At 49.4% G+C, this 17,062-nt stretch overlaps 1 protein-coding gene across 1 annotated transcript in view; it reads right to left on the bottom strand.

The window, feature by feature from the left end:
• LOC147709853 (uncharacterized) overlaps positions 1-8,227 on the bottom strand; it is a 304,085-nt gene extending 295,858 nt beyond the window's left edge. The window contains exon 1 of the mRNA XM_086928312.1: positions 8,190-8,227. The gene's annotated coding sequence lies outside the window, so the exon portion shown is untranslated. The remainder of the gene's footprint in view (positions 1-8,189) is intronic.
• Between the last annotated feature and the right edge of the window lie 8,835 nt (positions 8,228-17,062).

Below are 17,062 nucleotides of genomic sequence, written 5' to 3'. Positions count from 1 at the left end.
GAAGATGTGCCAGGTGGTCTATACACAAGTATATAAATAAATAAATTAATCTGCAGGTCTTGAAGGCTTGTTTTCATAGTTGCTCCTATTTATTTACAAGGCTGTTGTTTTCCTGCTAGTGAGAGGCTGATTGCACAAACATGTTAAGAAGGTGCTGTGATTAGCACACGCACACATGCAAACGCTATGGAAATCGGTCCTCATAGCACGCTAGTCCTCACAGTGGTGTGTGTCTTGTTATGGCAGTGGTTACCAACACTGGGAGGAGCTACCAGTGTATGTGGAAAAATAAAACACACACATTAAAAATACTTAAACTTTGAAATGAACTGATTTATGCAAAGAAGAGGAATCAAAAATGACCCAGTGGGGGCAGGTTTGTGTTTCTGCGCATGTTTGGAATGTGTCATGTGGAAGGTGAGTGAAAGCCCTCGAGGGAGTGAAACGCTGGAGAATGACGTCAACAAGCAACATCGCAGTCTGGCAGAATGAGTGACGTGCATTGGAATTTGTGCCACGGACGCCTGAGTCTCATGACAACGAACAGATGCCCCTCTGACCCACATATGAATGTGAGGGGAGGCTACCAGCAGCGCAACATGAGACAGGCAGGGAACCCATTACCAGCAGAGCAACATGAGACAGACAGGGAGCCCATTACCAGCAGAGCAACATGAGACAGACAGGGAGCCCATTACCAGCAGAGCAACATGAGACAGACAGGGAGCCCATTACCAGCAGCGCAACATGAGACAGGCAGGGAACCCATTACCAGCAGAGCAACATGCGACAGACAGGGAACCCATTACCAGCAGCGCAACATGAGACAGACAGGGAACCCATTACCAGCAGCGCAACATGAGACAGACAGGGAGCCTATTACCAGCAGAGCAACATGAGACAGACAGGGTACCCATTACCAGCAGAGCAACATGAGACAGAGAGGGAACCCATTACCAGCAGCGCAACATGAGACAGACAGGGAACCCATTACCAGCAGCGCAACATGAGACAGACAGGGAGCCTATTACCAGCAGAGCAACATGAGACAGAGAGGGAACCCATTACCAGCAGCGCAACAAGAGACAGAGAGGGAACCCATTACCAGCAGCGCAACATGAGACAGACAGGGAACCCATTACCAGCAGCGCAACATGAGACAGACAGGGAGCCCATTACCAGCAACGCAACATGAGACAGACAGGGAACCCATTACCAGCAGAGCAACATGAGAGACAGGGAACCCATTACCAGCAGAGCAACACGAGACAGACAGGGAACCCATTACCAGCAGAGCAACATGCGACAGACAGGGAACCCATTACCAGCAGCGCAACATGAGACAGACAGGGAACCCATTACCAGCAGCGCAACATGAGACAGACAGGGAGCCCATTACCAGCAGAGCAACATGAGACAGACAGGGAACCCATTACCAGCAGCGCAACATGAGACAGACAGGGAACCCATTACCAGCAGCGCAACATGAGACAGACAGGGAACCCATTACCAGCAGAGCAACAAGAGACAGACAGGGAACCCATTACCAGCAGCGCAACATGAGACAGGCAGGGAACCCATTACCAGCAGAGCAACATGCGACAGACAGGGAACCCATTACCAGCAGCGCAACATGAGACAGACAGGGAACCCATTACCAGCAGCGCAACATGAGACAGACAGGGAGCCTATTACCAGCAGAGCAACATGAGACAGACAGGGTACCCATTACCAGCAGAGCAACATGAGACAGAGAGGGAACCCATTACCAGCAGCGCAACATGAGACAGACAGGGAACCCATTACCAGCAGAGCAACATGAGACAGACAGGGAACCCATCACCAGCAGAGCAACATGAGACAGGCAGGGAACCCATTACCAGCAGAGCAACATGAGACAGACAGGGAACCCACTACCAGCAGAGCAACATGAGACAGGCAGGGAACCCATTACCAGCAGAGCAACATGAGACAGGCAGGGAACCCATTACCAGCAGCGCAACATGAGACAGACAGGGAACCCATTACCAGCAGCGCAACATGAGACAGACAGGGAACCCATTACCAGCAGCGCAACATGAGACAGACAGGGAACCCATTACCAGCAGAGCAACAAGAGACAGACAGGGAGCCCATTACCAGCAGAGCAACATGAGACAGACAGGGAGCCCATTACCAGCAGAGCAACAAGAGACAGACAGGGAGCCCATTACCAGCAGAGCAACATGAGACAGACAGGGAACCCATTACCAGCAGAGCAACAAGAGACAGACAGGGAGCCCATTACCAGCAGAGCAACATGAGACAGACAGGGAACCCATTACCAGCAGCGCAACATGAGACAGGCAGGGAACCCATTACCAGCAGCGCAACATGAGACAGGCAGGGAACCCATTACCAGCAGAGCAACAAGAGACAGACAGACAACCCATTACCAGCAGCGCAACATGAGACAGGCAGGGAACCCATTACCAGCAGAGCAACAAGAGACAGACAGGGAACCCATTACCAGCAGAGCAACAAGAGACAGACAGGGAACCCATTACCAGCAGAGCAACATGAGACAGAGAGGGAACCCATTACCAGCAGAGCAACATGAGACAGGCAGGGAACCCATAACCAGCAGAGCAACATGAGACAGACAGGGAACCCATTACCAGTAGAGCAACATTAGACAGACAGGGAACCCATCACCAGCAGAGCAACATGAGACAGACAGGGAACCCATCACCAGCAGCGCAACATGAGACAGGCAGGGAACCTATTACCAGCAGAGCAACATGAGACAGACAGGGAACCCATCACCAGCAGAGCAACAAGAGACAGACAGGGAACCCATTACCAGCAGAGCAACATGAGACAGACAGGGAACCCATCACCAGCAGAGCAACATGAGACAGGCAGGGAACCCATTACCAGCAGAGCAACACGAGACAGACAGGGAGCCCATTACCAGCAGCGCAACATGAGACAGACAGGGAACCCATCACCCGCAGAGCAACATGAGACAGACAGGGAACCCATCACCAGCAGAGCAACATGAGACAGGCAGGGAACCCATAACCAGCAGAGCAACACGAGACAGACAGGGAGCCCATTACCAGCAGCGCAACATGAGACAGACAGGGAACCCATCACCAGCAGAGCAACAAGAGACAGACAGGGAACCCATCACCAGCAGAGCAACATGAGACAGGCAGGGAACCCATCACCAGCAGAGCAACATGAGACAGGCAGGGAACCCATTACCAGCAGAGCAACATGAGACAGGCAGGGAACCCATCACCAGCAGAGCAACATGAGACAGACAGGGAACCCATTACCAGCAGAGCAACATGAGAGACAGGGAACCCATTACCAGCAGAGCAACATGAGACAGACAGGGAACCCATTACCAGCAGAGCAACATGAGACAGGCAGGGAACCCATTACCAGCAGCGCAACATGAGACAGGCAGGGAACCCATTACCAGCAGAGCAACATGAGACAGACAGGGAACCCATTACTAGAAGCTCTGTGTAAACATAGATCCGAGTAACGCTGCAGGACTGCGCCACAGCAGACGCTCAACCTCCAACAAGACATCCCCACCCTAGTCCTTTTAATACTTGATTTTTAATAAATTATTGTCCAAGGCATCAGATGCGTGCCAGGTTTCCCACAACGTACACCAAGCCAAGCATAACAGCATTTAGACCAGAAGCAACACAGAGAGTAGCCTGTCCACGTGTTGACAGAGTGCACACTATACGTCTCTCTGCTACAATTAGGTTAATAAAAAACTAGACCATTGTTGCCTCAGGCCAAGAAATAGCGCAGAGAATAAAAGCCGAAAAATAACTACAGAGATGAACCCTGGTGATTCCAGAGATACGTAGTTACTTAGACTCCATTATAGGTATAAACCAAAAAGGAAGCACCACGTAGATGAGTCCGTCTTTACACCCCAGGCCCAGGCAGCAGTGACAGCATGCGGCCGCCTCTGACGTCACGCAACTGACAAGCAAGAGAAACTACACCCCCCTCCCTTCAAGCAAACGCACCTGACAGGCAAGAGAAACTACACCCACCCTCCCTTCAAGCAAACGCACCTGACAGGCAAGAGAAACTACACCCACCCTCCCTTCAAGCAAATGCACCTGACAGGCAAGAGAAACTACACCCACCCTCCCTTCAAGCAAACACACCTGACAGGCAAGAGAAACTACACCCACCCTCCCTTCAAGCAAACGCACCTGACAGGCAAGAGAAACTACACCCACCCTCCCTTCAAGCAAACGCACCTGACAGGCAAGAGAAACTACACCCACCCTCCCTTCAAGCAAACGCACCTGACAGGCAAGAGAAACTACACCCACCCTCCCTTCAAGCAAACGCACCTGACAGGCAAGAGAAACTACACCCACCCTCCCTTCAAGCAAATGCACCTGACAGGCAAGAGAAACTACACCCACCCTCCCTTCAAGCAAACACACCTGACAGGCAAGAGAAACTACACCCACCCTCCCTTCAAGCAAACGCACCTGACAGGCAAGAGAAACTACACCCACCCTCCCTTCAAGCAAACGCACCTGACAGGCAAGAGAAACTACACCCACCCTCCCTTCAAGCAAATGCACCTGACAGGCAAGAGAAACTACACCCACCCTCCCTTCAAGCAAACACACCTGACAGGCAAGAGAAACTACACCCACCCTCCCTTCAAGCAAACGCACCTGACAGGCAAGAGAAACTACACCCACCCTCCCTTCAAGCAAACGCACCTGACAGGCAAGAGAAACTACACCCACCCTCCCTTCAAGCAAACGCACACAAGAAAAAGAAAATTAATGAAAGTGGGACAGTAAATCCTATTTTGATAAAAATTTAAATAAAACGCAATCACTGTATTTGTATTCTAATTTATATAGTGCTGAGCCTTGGTGATAGGCGCTCCATAACAGATTTGCAATAGTAAATGAAACAAAAAAAATAGAATACGGATAAGCCCCGCCAATAACTCCGATCAGTTATTACCAATAGTCTTCTCCACTTTCCCTTGCCCCCTCCCCCATCAAGCCCCACATGTTGAAACAAGCACCCCAGTCCCTTTGAAGATCTTTAAACTAAGGCTCCAGTTTGATATTTAACACAATTAATCAGCCATCTGATCTCCGTCGTTGATTGTGCTGCTGACATCAGCATCTGATAAAAACAGAGCCTGCCAAGGAATCAGAGCATTTCCTCTAAGCAGCGAGCACCAGTAACATCACCCAATGACATATTTATATTTATTGTAGACATGAGGAGATTAATCGGGAGCTCTGTTCAAGACAAGGAATGTCCTGAGCTGCCAAGTAATCTCCTGTGTGTATCAAAAATATGAAACTGAAATGTGTAATGTAGCTGGTGCTTTTGCAAAGCACTACGGAATGAAACAACAAGCCCAAGAGCGAGCTGCTACGAATGCGCGGCTTGAGGCGAAAAAAGAGCGACTCCAGCAGGGATCCCCAGAGCGAGAGGACGTGGCTCAGCAGTCAGAGCTGCAGACTTCGGAGGTGGGGATCCGTGTTTGAGCCTCCGCAGTCGGTTCAACATCCTGTGTACTCCGAGTGGCAGTACGGTACACGCACTATGTGCTCTGAGTGGGAGCAGGGTACACCCAATATGTACTCCCGAGTGGCAGTAGGGTACACCCAATATGTGCTCTGAGTGGGAGGAGAGTACACCCAATATGTACTACAAGTGGGAGTAGGGTACACCCAATATGTACTCCGAGTGGGAGCAGGGTACACCCAATATGTACACCGAGTGGGAGTAGGGTACCCCAATGTGCGCTCCGAGTGAGAGTAGGTTGCACCCAATATGTGCTCCGAGTGAGAGTAGGGTGCACCCAATATGTGCTCCGAGTGAGAGTAGGGTGCACCCAATATGTGCTCCGAGTGGGAGTAGGGTACACCAATATGTGCTCCGAGTGGGAGTAGGGTGCACCCAATATGGGGAGAGCATGTAGCCTTATGGCTAGTGCGGTCTACCTCGAAGTTGGGGAACCAGGTTCGAGTCTCGGCAACGGCGTTCCACATCCTGTGATCCGAGTGGGAGTAGGGTACACCAATATGTGCTCCGAGTGGGAGTAGGGTTCATTTATTTATTTATTTCCATTTGTAAAGCGCGACAAATACCCACAGGCGTCTTGGCGCTAAAAAATATTTGCATAGGCAATGCTCAGTGCGGCTAGCAACTTCAGGGATCGTTTCAGGGCAGGCACTATTGGTTAAACAACCAGGTTTTTAGTTTCTTGCGAAACTGCAGGAGAGTCGGGCTTAGTTTAATATCCTGCGGTAGAGTGTTCCATAGTTTGGGTGCTGCTCTCAAGAAACGACGATCACCCCAAGATACTGTTTTGGAACGGGGGATCATTAACTGGTTAAGGTTAGAGGACCGAAGCTGTCTAGGGGGGGAGATATCGAACCAGCTGGTCCTTCAGAAATTGGGGGCCTTTATTATTTAAGCATTTATACACTATGCATAGTGATTTAAACTTAATCCTATTCTGGATGGTCAACCAATGTAATTGTTTTATTGTTCCGGAAATGGCAGCAAATTTTGGAGTCCTGAAAGTAGGCGTGCTGCAGCATTTTGTATTGCTTGCAGCTTTTTTAAAACCTTGACCTGGGTGTTTAAAAATAAGCCATTACAGTAGTCAAGTGCCGAGAGTACCAAGGAGCTAACCAGCGTTTTGGTGGCAGCTGCTGGTAGAAACTGACTTATTTTCCTAATCATGCGCAACTTATAGTGCTCCGAGTGGGAGTAGGGTACATCCAATATCTGCTCCGAGTGGGCATAGGGTACACCGATATGTGCTCAGAGTGGGAGTAGGGTTCATCCAATATGTGCTCAGAGTGGGAGTAGGGTACACCGATATGTGCTCCGAGTGGGAGTAGGGTACACCGATATGTGCTCCGAGTGGTAGTAGGGTTCATCCAATATGTGCTCCGAGTGGGAGTAAGGTACACTAATATGTGCTCCGAGTGGGAGCAGGGTTCATCCAATATGTGCTCCGAGTGGGAGTAAGGTACACTAATATGTGCTCCGAGTGGTAGTAGGGTACACCAATATGTGCTCCGAGTGGGAGCAGGGTTCATCCAATATGTGCTCCGAGTGGGAGTAAGGTACACTAATATGTGCTCCGAGTGGTAGTAGGGTACACCAATATGTGCTCCGAGTGGGAGTAGGGTACACTAATATGTGCTCTGAGTGGGAGTAGGGTACTCCGAGTGGGAACAGGGTCGCTCATCACCTTCAGGTCTCTCTCAACCTACAGTGTTCAGCACTCTGACAGTCACGCGAGTTGCTTGATTATCAAATGAACGCGGCTCTGATGCTTAATAATAATAATAATAATCCACATTTGTAAAGCGCGCAATCACCCGTAAGGGTCTCTAGGCGCTGGGGGCCGTCGGGAAGATTGAAAAGCTATTGCCCAGAGTCACATGGTGCTGGGCTAACCTGCCGCCGGAGCCGGGGATCGAACCCTGACCCCCAGATTCCAGCGTCAGTCGCCCTGGCCGCGGCGCCACACCTCTCCCAATGAACCAACCCCAACATTACAGCCGTGGTGATAAACATTTCATTTACGATCAGCATTGAACAATAAATGTACCTCGCTCTTTATTTTTACTGTACTTTCACTGCACTGTATTTCTATAGGTGCCGTGCATTTCTAAGCTAAGGTCTATGTAAACACACCAATGTCACTGACCGCAACTTCATCACGTGGTATACCAGGGGCCACACTCTTTGGGGGCTCTGGGGGCCACTTTTCCATTTCAACCCTAGTACCCAACACAACAAGAGTGACCGTCTGCGCAGTGATATTTTTTAACAAATTGTTTATAGACACCCGAGGGAGATTGGGAATGTCACTGTTCAATAATACTCTTGAACTGTACTCACAGGACTCGAGGCGCTACTAGCACCGGATTAGAAACAAGGCCCTGGACAGGAGGGTTAAAAAAAAGCAAGCCTTGCCGTAGTACAGACTGTCTGTTCAACTACAATTAGAACCGACTTTATGGACCCGCGTCTATTACTAAAAACATCACACTTCGGCTGGAACACGCAGCTGAAAACTGCAAGAAGTACAAGCAGAGCAGCCCCGGGCCGGGGGAAAAGAATCTGAGTGTCTGTGTCTGCCCCCCACAACTCACCTGCAGCAGATCACACGGCGCGCTCACCTCACACAACTCACCTGCAGCAGATCACACGGCTCACCTCACACAACTCACCTGCAGCAGATCACACGGCTCACCTCACACAACTCACGTGCAGCAGATCACACGGCTCACCTCACCAACTCACGTGCAGCAGATCACACGGCGCGCTCACCTCACACAACTCACCTGCAGCAGATCACACGGCTCACCTCACACAACTCACCTGCAGCAGATCACACGGCTCACCTAACACAACTCACGTGCAGCAGATCACACGGCTCACCTCACCAACTCACGTGCAGCAGATCACACGGCGCGCTCACCTCACACAACTCACCTACAGCAGATCACACGGCTCACCTCACACAACTCACCTGCAGCAGATCACACGGCGCGCTCACCTCACACAGCCCCACAACTCACGTGCAGCAGATCACACGGCTCACCTCACACAACTCACCTGCAGCAGATCACACGGCGCGCTCACCTCACACAACTCTTCTGCAGCAGATCACACGGCTCACCTCACACAAGTCACCTGCAGCAGATCACACGGCGCGCTCACCTCACACAACTCACGTGCAGCAGATCACACGGCTCACCTCACACAACTCACCTACAGCAGATCACACGGCGCTCACTTCACACAGCACTCCGGGTGAAAATTACTCGCCTGCCGGCGTCTGGCATCCAGGGGGTATGTGATCGCCCCGCCATTATCAGTGACGTCAGAAGTGCGTCATCCAGGGGGAGTGGTCAGAGGGGGGGCAGTCCCAAAACTCCCTCTGGTGTCTCCCACCTGAAGGATAATTGATGTTAATGACTTGGTTCGCGCCCCTCCCCCAAGGGAGGGGATGTGGCTGGACCGGGCGCCTTACTGGCCCCCCCCCCCACACCCCCAGCAGTACCGGCCTGGAGCGGGCGGGGTTGGGGGGCGTGAAGGCGGGGAAGGGCCGACCAGCAGGACACTTGGTTCAGCCCAGCCATAGAGTTTAAACACAGGATCGTGGCTGGTGGGAGGAGGAGACGGCCCCTCTCATACAGAGGGGAGGGAGATGGAGGGCTCGGGATGGGGGAGGTGCCATGTGAGGTGGGGGGTCGGGGGGGTATGAAAGAAGATCCCATACCCTCCCCCCACAGGGGCAGCGATGCATCAGCGCTGGGCGGTGCCAACTCGAGGACTGGTGCCCCCCGCCAGAGAAGGCCCGTGGGTGGGTGACCAGATCTTGAGAACCAAAAACCGGGACATTTTGCAAAAATAGGACTTCAATTTTACATCAACAATGCTGCGCAGAAAGACAACTCTTATCAACAACATTGGAACACAGAAGCACGAAGAAAAAAATAAAATGAGATTTCCAAAACCAGCCGCATACCTGTTCATTAATTGCTTCCTTTTAACAGCTGCTAACTAGCACAGCTTTAGGACACCCAATCTCACTTCTCACTGGTTTCAGTCGACCCCCTTTTAAAACACGGGACAAAATATACAGGGTGCCACACTGGCAACGTAGAACCACCTCAGAGCATGGCATCAGGACTCCAGGGCCTCTCTCTGCCACCATAGGACCCAGCCAAGACACAGAAAATGCACCACAATAAACAGGGTGCCACTCTGGCAACGTAGAACCACCTCAGAGCATGGCATCAGAAGAGCATGGCATCAGGACTCCAGGGCCTCTCTCTGCCACCATAGGACCCAGCCAAGACAGAGGAAATGCACCACAATAAACAGAGTGCCACTCTGGCAACGTAGAACCACCTCAGAGCATGGCATCAGGACGCCAGGGCCTCTCTGTCACCATAGGACCCAGCCAAGACACAGAAAATGCACCACAATAAACAGGGTGCCACTCTGGCAACGTAGAACCACCTCAGAGCATGGCATCAGAAGAGCATGGCATCAGGACTCCAGGGCCTCTCTCTGCCACCATAGGACCCAGCCAAGACAGAGGAAATGCACCACAATAAACAGGGTGCCACTCTGGCAACGTAGAACCACCTCAGAGCATGGCATCAGAAGAGCATGGCATCAGGACTCCAGGGCCTCTCTCTGCCACCATAGGACCCAGCCAAGACAGAGGAAATGCACCACAATAAACAGGGTGCCACTCTGGCAACGTAGAACCACCTCAGAGCATGGCATCAGAAGAGCATGGCATCAGGACTCCAGGGCCTCTCTCTGCCACCATAGGACCCAGCCAAGACAGAGGAAATGCACCACAATAAACAGGGTGCCACTCTGGCAACGTAGAACCACCTCAGAGCATGGCATCAGGACTCCAGGGCCTCTCTGCCACCATAGGACCCAGCCAAGACACAGAAAATGCACCACAATAAACAGGGTGCCACTCTGGCAACGTAGAACCACCTCAGAGCATGGCATCAGGAGAGCATGGCATCAGGACTCCAGGGCCTCTCTGCCACCATAGGACCCAGCCAAGACAGAGGAAATGCACCACAATAAACAGGGTGCCACTCTGGCAACGTCGAACCACCTCAGAGCATGGCATCAGGACTCCAGGGCCTCTCTGCCACCATAGGACCCAGCCAAGACAGAGGAAATGCACCACAATAAACAGGGTGCCACTCTGGCAACGTAGAACCACCTCAAAGCATGGCATCCGGACTCCAGGGCCTCTCTCTGCCACCATAGGACCCAGCCAAGACAGATGAAATGCACCACAATAAACAGGGTGCCACTCTGGCAACGTCGAACCACCTCAGAGCATGGCATCAGGAGAGCATGGCATCAGGACGCCAGGGCCTCTCTCTGCCACCATAGGACCCAGCCAAGACAGAGGAAATGCACCACAATAAACAGGGTGCCGCTCTGGCAACGTAGAACCACCTCAGAGCATGGCATCAGGACGCCAGGGCCTCTCTGCCACCATAGGACCCAGCCAAGACAGAGGAAATGCACCACAATAAACAGGGTGCCGCTCTGGCAACGTAGAACCACCCCAGAGCATGGCATCAGGACGCCAGGGCCTCTCTGCCACCATAGGACCCAGCCAAGACAGAGGAAATGCACCACAATAAACAGGGTGCCACTCTGGCAACGTCGAACCACCCCTCAGGCAACGTCGAACCACCTCAGAGCATGGCATCAGAAGAGCATGGCATCAGGACTCCAGGGCCTCTCTCTGCCACCATAGGACCCAGCCAAGACAGAGGAAATGCACCACAATAAACAGGGTGCCACTCTGGCAACGTAGAACCACCTCAGAGCATGGCATCAGAAGAGCATGGCATCAGGACTCCAGGGCCTCTCTCTGCCACCATAGGACCCAGCCAAGACAGAGGAAATGCACCACAATAAACAGGGTGCCACTCTGGCAACGTAGAACCACCTCAGAGCATGGCATCAGAAGAGCATGGCATCAGGACTCCAGGGCCTCTCTCTGCCACCATAGGACCCAGCCAAGACAGAGGAAATGCACCACAATAAACAGGGTGCCACTCTGGCAACGTAGAACCACCTCAGAGCATGGCATCAGAAGAGCATGGCATCAGGACTCCAGGGCCTCTCTCTGCCACCATAGGACCCAGCCAAGACAGAGGAAATGCACCACAATAAACAGGGTGCCACTCTGGCAACGTAGAACCACCTCAGAGCATGGCATCAGGACTCCAGGGCCTCTCTGCCACCATAGGACCCAGCCAAGACACAGAAAATGCACCACAATAAACAGGGTGCCACTCTGGCAACGTAGAACCACCTCAGAGCATGGCATCAGGAGAGCATGGCATCAGGACTCCAGGGCCTCTCTGCCACCATAGGACCCAGCCAAGACAGAGGAAATGCACCACAATAAACAGGGTGCCACTCTGGCAACGTCGAACCACCTCAGAGCATGGCATCAGGAGAGCATGGCATCAGGACGCCAGGGCCTCTCTCTGCCACCATAGGACCCAGCCAAGACAGAGGAAATGCACCACAATAAACAGGGTGCCGCTCTGGCAACGTAGAACCACCTCAGAGCATGGCATCAGGACGCCAGGGCCTCTCTGCCACCATAGGACCCAGCCAAGACAGAGGAAATGCACCACAATAAACAGGGTGCCGCTCTGGCAACGTAGAACCACCCCAGAGCATGGCATCAGGACGCCAGGGCCTCTCTGCCACCATAGGACCCAGCCAAGACAGAGGAAATGCACCACAATAAACAGGGTGCCACTCTGGCAACGTCGAACCACCCCTCAGGCAACGTCGAACCACCTCAGAGCATGGCATCAGGACGCCAGGGCCTCTCTCTGCCACCATAGGACCCAGCCAAGACAGAGGAAATACACCACAATAAACAGGGTGCCTCTCTGGCAACGTCGAACCACCTCAGAGCATGGCATCAGGACTCCAGGGCCTCTCTGCCACCATAGGACCCAGCCAAGACAGAGGAAATGCACCACAATAAACAGGGTGCCACTCTGGCAACGTCGAACCACCTCAGAGCATGGCATCAGGACGCCAGGGCCTCTCTGCCACCATAGGACCCAGCCAAGACAGAGGAAATGCATTTAGACAACGTGTTCTTCGTGTTGTCAAAGATGAAAAATTAAGTTGGCCCCTTGCTGAATGACATTATTGAATTGAACTGCAGTTTATATTAATTTCTGTCTGTAACCTGCTTGCAAATGAACAGATCCCACTTGTCATAATGAAATGTTGCTCCATGGTGCACGGCTGGTGCACAGAGGGTTAAAATTAAGTTGTCTGAAATTCAGCTGAAACCAGGAAAGAAAGACAGATGAGCTTGTGCGTGTCCACTCTGCTGAAGCTTCAAATTGTTTAATGATTCATTAGCTTTTATCTCTATACCAGAGGCAGTTCAGTCAGTTCAGTGAACGTTTTCCAGGAATTGCTCGCTGACCTAGAGTGTGACAAGTTTGGCCTGTCCTTGCCTTGTCGTCGTAGAGGGGCAAAGTGTTTACCTAGCACTGATAGCAAGTGCGTCATTGTGTGGGAAAGCAGAAAACACGGGCCTCTGCCGATAGTAGATCAACATTGCATATGTACATTTGTAGATAACCGGTCACAGCAAGGCTGACACGGGCCTCTGCCAATAGTAGATCAACACTGCATATGTACATATGTAGATAACCGGCCAAGGCAAGGCTGAAAAGTCAGGAGATGGTGGTTTAAAGATTAACCTGTAGCTGCATGGTCAGATGTGTCGCAAATAATGTAAAATGTGAACGTAGACATATTTTTGCTACTGCACCTTGATACTGTAATGTACACGTGGATCTAATTCTAGCATGGTCACACCATGATGTAATAGTTAATGAATAACCTGTCAAGAGATTGTGAACATATATGAAGCCTGAATTCTCTCTGTGAAAATTAGATCACTTTGCATTCCTGCAAATTGTCTCAAGCTGCAGCTTTATTGGCAATAAAGCCACTATTCCTTGAAACCTTGTATGTGCCCTTCCTTCTTGTCCCTATTAATACATTTTTGACTTTTACAGATGGTGCCAGTGACTCGTGGGGAACTGATGGTCTCTGCAGGGTATACAGAACTGCTGTCTTTGGATTCTTCAGGAGCCTTGATGTCTCGGTGTATTCTGCGCAGCTACTGAAATTACTACTACTACTACTGAGTTGGGAGTCTGACTTGGGAGTCTGACTTGGAAGTAGGCTAACAGTGTTTATTCCAGTTCAGGTTTCAAAATATTTTTGTCAAACTGGATTGTCCAACCATTGGTGATTTATTCCTTAAAAATAAATACTTTTATTGAATCAGAAACATTTTAGGAAAGGACTGCTGGTCTATAAACAATAATATAACAAAATATTGTACACCACTTTTGCAGCTCATGCGACAAAACTTCCGACAAACTGCTTCCGACAAACTGCTTCTGCATCGAATAGAGTTTCATCTTTCATATTTAAGCAGCGGAGAAAAATAATGTTCTGAATTTTGTATTATACATGCAAAGCACACATAGTGTATCATCAGTTTGTGTCATGTGGTCTCTGTTGCAGACAGTGTTTCCTCTATCACGCGCTACTTGTTTCCTGACACGCCCAGATGACGGGGCTCCCGTTGATAAGCCTTTGACAAAAGACACCACCAGCTTCCCTTGAGCCATCAGGTGATTTTGTTGCCACAGCAAAGAAGGACGCATACAACGGCATACTAAATGGTTTAATGTTCAGGTAGGCAGTGCTTCATTGCACTGAACTCAATATTGTCAATTGAAATAGTGTTTTTTCTAAAATACATCAGAAAGAACAAACTGAGATCCATTAGGGGTCTCTAGGGGAGGTCTGAGGGCGCCTTTAAGATAAGTGCCTGAGGAGGACTGTCCAACCTGTGAAAGATCTTAAGGATCCCAAGGACAGGAGAAAGGACCGTGGGTGGTCACTTTTCTATGAGGGACCCCGGGTGGTCGCCTTTAGACAGAGCATGCTTTTGAAAGACGTCTAAAAATTAAAAGTACATATGCATATTGTTGAAATAGGTCATACAACTGTATCTTGCAAAAGTATGGAAAAATAGTATAAAAAAGTGTGTAAAGTAGTGTACAATAGTGTATTTTAAGAGCACTTTAAAATAAAAAGAAATTACAAGTGATAGAAGAGGAAAAATAATTAAATTAGTAACGGAATAAAATTCAAAATGCTTAGCAAACTATTTTTGAGCACAGCTAAAGGCCGCAGGACAGCTTTAGATGTCACTCAACCAACACCTCCTCGTGGCACACCAGCATGGTACGTGGCACGGAAAAAAGGGTACCATACAGCTATGCACTTAGATCAATGGACTCATTATACTAGAAAAAATCCTGATCTACAGTTTCCAGAATATGGGACATTTGACAGAGATAAAATGCTTTATTTAGAAGATTGTTTAAGGGAACGTGAAAAGAAAGGGAAGAAAGTACGTTTATTACAATGGGATGCATTTCATGCATGGCGATCATATGCCGCTAACAGATGGCCAGGGGAACCTAGGACAACGAAAGGGAAAGCTTTGGCATATGATAGGGAGAAGGCAAAAGAAAGATGTGTAACAAGTTGTAGGGAAAAAGAAATGGAAATGGATAAATGTCTTACAGTTCACAAGCCCATACCAGATGTGTACCCCACTCTACCTAATGCTCCCTTAGAACAGGAAGATACAGAAGACCCTGTAATAGAGGCATTATTAACAACTCCACCACCATACAGCCCACAAACAATGCAAACTACATCAGCACCACAGACACACACACCGCAATATACATCACCAACTAGTAAGACAGTACCTGTATCACTACAAGACACGCCTCTCTCTACCTCTGGTAGACCAGGGTTAAGGCCAAAAATAACAGACAAGGAACAGAAAATGATACACGAGTGGGTGATGGACGTTATGAAAAATGGTACTTCTACATGGCGTACTGCAAAAAGTAGCTTCCCCACAGATTTCACGCCTGCGCTTCAACGCAGTGCTTTGGAAAAATTAGACAAAAAAAGTTACAACTGGTTTAAAGACTGGGAAAAATATTGGCCTGAGGAAGACGGCTACCCCCAACCTGACAGATTGTCCCGTGATCATAGCAACACAATATCAGAAGCAATAGATGATGTAGGGGCATCAAGCACAGATATATTAGAGGTTGTCCAGATATTAGCTGAATGGATAGATACTCTTCTGATGCTGCAAAAAAAATGTACAAAAAAGAAAAAAGGTAAACAGGAGGAAGATAGTACTCTTTCCACTTCTAGAGCCTTGCCATTAAGAGAAGTACCAGGAGATAAGGAAGGGAAGCCCACTATTAAAGTTCACACACCATGGTCAAATGTTGAATTGCATAGATTTGCACTTTAATTTCCAGACATTAGACAAGACAGAGAAGAATGGTACAGACAGACAGAAATAATACTAAGAGTTGGCACTCTCACACTGGATGACATAGAACAAATGTTTTCTATAATCTTGCCACCAGACATTTGGGGAAAAATAAGGAGAGAGGATGATGAAGTATTAAAAATAAAATGGGAAGATATTACTAAAGCAAAAAGGGAACAAGGAGAGGACATATCAGATGATATTAGAGACTTACCAGCAAAAATAATGGCTAAAGTAAATACACTGGTCCCCAGAAAACAAATAGACTGGTCAAAATTAAATGCATGCATTCAGGACACTGAAGAAACAGTATCTGGGTTTTTCGCCAGAATACAGAAAGTCTTCACAGCTTCAAGTAGTTTAGATACTGAAAAGGAAGCAACACAAAGTGCACTTGTCTCTTGTTTTGTAAATAATTTAAAACCATCAATTAAAAAAGGGATTCTAGAGTACAACCCTACTTGGTCATGCAAACCACTAACAGAAGTTTTACAATTGGCACAGTATTACGAAATGCTAGGTAAAAAGGAGTTGGAAAGTAAACATAACAAATTAAAAGAGTTAAAAACTAAAGTTTTGATTCAGCAGTCAAACCAGTATAGCGGCAGAGGACAAAGAGGCAGGGGTAGAGGAAGAGGCCGTGGGGGCCCACAAAGGTCATTTTCTACTCCCCCTACACAGCATACCACCACAAATGAACAAGCACACACACAAGGATGCTTTAATTGTGGGGGTCAGGATCACTGGAGAGCTCAATGCCCACACTCCGTCAAGCAGTCACAAAGAGGGGGTGGGATGGGAAGATCAAGAGGCCGGGGAAGGAGCATGGGAAGAGGTGGATATCAACAGCAAGGACGTGACTCACAGCATGGCCCTACAGAGTATCCCCCCAACACAAATTTCTTTGATAATGAACAAATACCAAAAATGCAGGTACATCACCCTTATGATGGAATATATCAGGAAGGGCCCCAAGGGGAATGGGACTATTATGCACAATAGGGGGGCCCGAGAGAGTTAATACAG

The sequence above is a fragment of the Lissotriton vulgaris genome, chromosome 6, assembly GCF_964263255.1.
Source record: "Lissotriton vulgaris chromosome 6, aLisVul1.2, whole genome shotgun sequence".
In the NCBI taxonomy this organism is placed as follows: domain Eukaryota; kingdom Metazoa; phylum Chordata; class Amphibia; order Caudata; family Salamandridae; genus Lissotriton; species Lissotriton vulgaris.
This window is presented reverse-complemented; position numbering and strand designations above follow the sequence as displayed.